Source organism: Doryrhamphus excisus, chromosome 6 (genome assembly GCF_030265055.1).
Source record: "Doryrhamphus excisus isolate RoL2022-K1 chromosome 6, RoL_Dexc_1.0, whole genome shotgun sequence".
Classification (NCBI taxonomy): Eukaryota; Metazoa; Chordata; class Actinopteri; order Syngnathiformes; family Syngnathidae; genus Doryrhamphus; species Doryrhamphus excisus.
In genome coordinates, this window is record NC_080471.1 from 357,555 (window position 1) to 363,468 (window position 5,914).

The 5,914-nt window shown below is 37.6% G+C and overlaps 1 long non-coding RNA gene across 1 annotated transcript; it reads left to right on the top strand.

Annotated features, from left to right (window-relative positions):
- Window positions 1–266: 266 nt before the first annotated feature.
- On the top strand, window positions 267–1,610 carry LOC131131390 (uncharacterized). The gene is made up of 3 exons (XR_009130187.1): window positions 267–356; window positions 610–686; window positions 953–1,610. It is a non-coding gene; the product is annotated as an uncharacterized LOC131131390 (long non-coding RNA).
- Window positions 1,611–5,914: the final 4,304 nt, after the last annotated feature.

The following is a 5,914-nucleotide window of genomic DNA, read 5'->3' on the forward strand; positions in this document are numbered from 1 at the left end:
TTAGTATAGAACGGAGGTTGATTCTGCAGGGACAAAGCTAGCGTAAGGTACATAAAAGATAAGGTAATATGGTTTTTAAAAAAGCTGTTTAAAATGCATAAATATGGTTAGAACATTTAATTGTCATACATATAAAATTCAGTTGTAAAAGAAAAAAAAAAAGACACCCTATGTTTGTTTCTGAAATAACCAAATCTCCATTGTTGGCGTTTGGGTGTAATACCGCAAGATCCACTAGGGGGAGCTAGCAGCGATGGTGGTATAGAGTAGGTAATAAAACGACAGAGGAAGAATAAATCCTGAGGGTGAATATACGTCAAGTCATCGTGAATTTTCTTCCTTATTCTGTACCACAGGTTCGTACAAAGTAGAGATAATTTATACTAACGACTGTAAAGAGTTTAGAAAGTTGCTAGAGTAAACAGCTGAAATATAAAATGTGTTGTAGAGCATTTGAACATAAGCGAAATGGCTAATGCTAGCTAGCTTCAATGTACAGTTAATAGCATGAAGCTGGCTAATTGAAAAATGTATAATGTGTCTGGAAACAAATTGGTAATTGTTGATGTAATCATGTTATGATATCTGAAGTGTTGTTATTTTTGACAGGAAGAACAAATACTGAGAGTGAATATACGTCAAGTCATCGTGGATTGTCTTCCTTATGAATGAATTCTGTACCACAGGTTAGTACAAAGTAGAGATAATTTATACTAACGGCTGTAAAGAGTTTAGAAAGTTGCTAGAGTAAACAGTTGACTGCAAAACGTTTGTTATAAAATGTGTTGTAGAGCATTTGAACAGAAGCTAAATGGCTAATGCTAGCTAGCTTTAATGTACAGTTAATAGCATGAAGCAGGCTAATTGAAAAATGTGAAATGTGTGTGGAAACAAATTGGTAATTGTTGATGTAATCGTGTTATGATATCTGAAGTGTTGTTATTTTTGACAGGAAGAATAAATCCTGAGGGTGAATATACGTCAAGTCATTGTGGATTGTCTTCCTTATTCTGTACCACAGGTTCGTACAAAGTAGAGATAATTTATACTAACGGCTGTCAAGAGTTTAGAAATTTGCTAGAGTAAACAGCTGAAATATAAAATGTGTTGTAGAGCATATGAACATAAGCGAAATGGCTAATGCTAGCCAGCTTTAATGTACAGTTAATAGCATGAAGCAGGCTAATTGAAAAATGTGAACTGTGTCTGGAAACAAATTGTTGATGTAATCATCTTATGGTATCTGAAGTGTTGTTATTTTTTAGAAGAATAAATCCTGAGGGTGAATATACGTCAAGTCATCGTGGATTGTCTTCATTATGAATGAATGAATGAATGAATGAATTCTGTACCACAGGTTAGTACAAAGTAGAGATAATTTATATTTTAACGGCTGTAAAAAGTTTAGAAAGTTGCTAGAGTAAACAGTTGACTGCAAAACGTTTGTTATAAAATGTGTTGTAGAGCATTTGAACGTAAGCGAAATGGCTAATGCTAGCTAGCTTTAATGTACAGTTAATAGCATGAAGCAGGCTAATTGAAAAATGTGAAATGTGTCTGGAAATAAATTGGTAATTGTTGATGTATACATCTTATGATATCTGAAGTGTTGTTATTCTACAGGAAGAATAAATCCGGAGGGTTAATATACGTCAAGTCATCGTGGATTGTCTTCCTTATGAATGAATGAATTCTGTACCACAGGTTAGTACAAAGTAGAGATAATTTATGCTGTCAAGAGTTTAGAAATTTGCTAGAGTAAACAGCTGAAATATAAAATGTGTTGTAGAGCATATGAACATAAGCGAAATGGCTAATGCTAGCCAGCTTTAATGTACAGTTAATAGCATGAAGCAGGCTAATTGAAAAATGTGAAATGTGTCTGGAAACAAATTGTTGATGTAATCATCTTATGATATCTGAAGTGTTGTTATCTTTTAGAAGAATAAATCCTGAGGGTGAATATACGTCAAGTCATCGTGGATTGTCTTCCTTATTCTGTGCCACAGGATTTTCAAGGCATACAACCCCTCCATGTTGTGGAGGGGCAACACTAAAGAGGCGGTGAGTTGAAGTTGACTTTGCTTACTCCCAGTCAACACATGAAATCCCTCCAAACGAAGCATCTGGTCCGGCGAACGATAGCAGGCTTGCGTGCATGGATGTGTGATCATGTGCTTTCACAACATCCTTCCACTGGCCTGAATGGGAGGGGAGGGCAGTGACACAGACGGTGATGAGAGGAGAGGAAGCATCGGCCATAACTAGCCCACATCTGCTAGCGGCCAGCTCCGATGCAGCACAATGGGACCTTTCAACACCAGTTAGGAACAGAGCTGCGCCCACTGTGATAAGTGCATAACAGACCTGAGCAGTTTGATCCAGATTCCAGATTCATGTGCAGATTTTGATCAAAACAGGGAGTGTCGGAGAGGATTTGTTGACGACCAGGCCTCCCTGTGAAGTGGATAGGCCCAATACAAATAAATCCCAATATAATCCGAGATGTGGTCAGACGCAGCGTGAAAAGACTTTTGATCTACCCCTGAAATAAAACACTTCTGTACATCTGCCTCAGCAAATGATCAAACTGTCTCGCGTTGCCAAGAATATCTCGCTGACCGCAGAAATGCAGTGTGATTTACTCGAGGTCATTTTCATTTCATTTGGCCGGCGCCGATTGGCAACAAGTCTATCTCGATGCCGGCTTCGTGTACCACCCACGGGTGGTATTTCAGGATGAACCTAAAATCTACTACTACTACTACTACTACTAACTTAATGTGAGTATAAGAACTCGTGTTTGGAGAAGGAATTCAAACACTCTTGGTAATGGTTTTATTTCATTTGAACATGCATCAGATTACAATTGAGTGCATCCCATAATCAGTTCCCAGTTCCACATGTCCAAAAGGAGTAGGAAGAAGCAAAGTTTATTAAATCCTACCCCTCCATCTGGTACTTTTACAATCAATAACTGTTACATTTGTTCACTTCCTGCTTTCATAATATAGTTTAATTTTGATTTTTTTTTTTAATTTTTTGTCAAGTACCGGAGTATTAGGTGATATGAGCATCCAATGCCATAATGGGTACCATAGTGCGTGTCAATATAGTGATATATATAGCACATCATGACTGGTTCAAGAGTCTTCATCCTTGTATTTAGCAAACATCAACTGCTTGTATTGTTTCTTGAATTGGCTCATCGTTGTGCATTGTTTGATTTCCTTACTCAATCCATTCCATAGTTTGATTCCACATACTGAAATGCTATGGCTAGCATAACGTAGTCCTAGCATAGAAGTGTTTCAAACGTACTTCTTCCCTGAGATCATATTTCTCCTCTCTTGTAGAGAAGTATTGGATGACATTTTTAGCTAATTGCTTATTTTTAGCCTTATGCATTATTTTAGCTGTTTGAAGATGAACTATATCAGCAAGTTGAAGTATTTGTGATTTTAGAAATAAGGAGTTAGTATGTTCCCTGTAGGCGGCATTATGAATTATCCTTACTGACCTTTTTTGCAGTACATTTAGCGAGTGAAGATTGCTTTTATAGTTATTAGCCCATATTTCCACACAATAAGTAAGATATGGTAGAACCAGAGAGCAATAAAGAGTGTGGAGTGATTTCTGATTCGAGAACAATTCTTTTCTGACCTTTCTAATGAAAAGCAGTGGTATCATCCGCAAATAATACCAGCTTTAATTCTTTTGTATAAATTCAGCAGTAGTATCATCCGCAAATAATACCAGCTTTAATTCTTTTGTGACTTTGGAGATATCATTGATGTACAAGTTGAACAGCTTTGGTCCCGGTATTGACCCCTGGGGAACTCCGCATGTAATATATGAACTTGCAGATATGTATTCTTTTAGCTTTACATATTGCTTCTGTCAGCTAAGTAGCTTTTAGCTCTTACACACATTGAGTGGCATCATGGCGTCTTCCATGTTCTCTTTGTCGCCATTTTGCCAATAATATCTTTCAGAAACATTATGATAAGATCCCAAGTACCATCAGTTCCACCCTAACTTGTACAAGAAATAGATTTGACAGAAAAAACAAGCATACAGCGTCCATTTGTTTAAAGCCAAACAAGTCAAAGGTGTGGCGGGTCAGGTTGAGAGTGCAATGGGAGGTGCTCCTCCTCTTCCTGTCGGCTCCCTCTGCCTTTTAAGGAGGGCTCGGTCCTCGCTGCAGCCAATCAGGGGAGCCAGGCTCCTCAAAACCAAATACACCTGCTCTAAATTGGCTGCAATCAGCCACAGCAACCACAAAAAAAACTGGGTATGGTATGTGCCAACATATTCTGTGTTGCCTTCTTGTGCGGGATGTGAAGGTTAAAATCCTGCAATTAAATGTACAGCCTGTATAATGTCCTCATTTTACAGTGAAACCCGCTTAAGTTGGTCCCACTTCTGTCGCCTGGTGATTTTTTACTAAAAAGTAGGCGCTCTACAAGTGTTATTTATGTTGTGGCATCGTTGTTTAGATATTTTTGTATAAATTTGTGCTTGAAATGTATCTTTTTCTGAATTTTTTTGTTGAGAAATAACATTTTTCTGAAACTAAATATTTGATTTCTAAAGAATAGAAAAAGGTAGAAAGATGAGAGTGTAATCTTTCTTTATATAGCCATTTTTATTCAACATAATATTCTGCGAGCCTTGAAAAATCTGTTAAAATTGTCCAAAATTGAGCTTGGACACATTCCTCTTTTCGCATGGCAATGCCTTGCCTTCCTGGTGAAACACGCATGGGTGTCTAAAATGTGGCACAGGGGCAGAAAAAAACTATGGAAACTCACTCATCGGGTCTGGAGCCAATGAACCGCGATAAACGAGGGACAGCGTTACACCTTTTATTAATACAATTTAAATTGACATTTTACAATATTTACAACATACACAGCAAGTTTAGTAATATTATGTAGTACTATTTATGAAAAAAACTTCCACACGGTATAACTCAAACTTGTAATACGTGCAAATATGTTATGTTTATAACCCATCTCAACTACTTTTAGTTCGCAGTTTTTTTAATAACTTACTGTACGTCAAGAACCGGAACATCACATGTTGCTAAGGGCTAAGCTAACTGCTCATTCATTGGTGTGTAGAAACACGACTTCCTCTCTAAACCACCTGAGGGCGCAGTTCAGCAACTGCTAAGTCTTTCCCAATGACAGTTAAACTATTGTGAGTGATAAATATAATTTTGCTTTTAATCTGTAGCTATATTATCATTATAGTGGTTTATTTGTCTAAAAAAATATATAGACAATAATATCGTTTAGCATCAATTTGTGGGACAGTAATCGTTACCAAATGCACCTGACAACTGCCAGGCTCGTACTGTTTGTCCAGTCATTTTTTCTCATTGTACTTTTCTTAATATTTTTGTTAAAATCCCGTCTAGTCCCGTGGACCCAATCACGTGTATTATCTCGCAAGTTGGGTGTCGTGTGATACACCTACTTCAAAGTACCAGTTTAACCGCTTTTCTCGACCAAAAATTTGTGATCGAAAGGGATATTTTTTTATGAAGATTGTTCCATGTATGTCGACGTGGTGTCGTATTGTCAACTTACTCATTATCACGCAGCCAAAACATAACATCTGCATTAAAACATGCACAGACTGACTTCTTGTTCAGTGCAAAATAAGCTGTATTAACATGCATCCTACACCTCGACTGGTCTGTTATGCTCATTTTCAGCCCTTTGTATTGAGTTGGGGACTCCAATAGAAAGTTACACACCATAATTCACTCAAGAGCTTTCTAGATCTTCCAGAATCTGCACCTATTCCAGCTATATTTCTAAAGCGGTCTGTTTTAATTTATTCCGCCTCCGGGCACGCCCACTCCGCTGTGATTGGTCACACTCCCAAGTGCTCCAGAGGACTT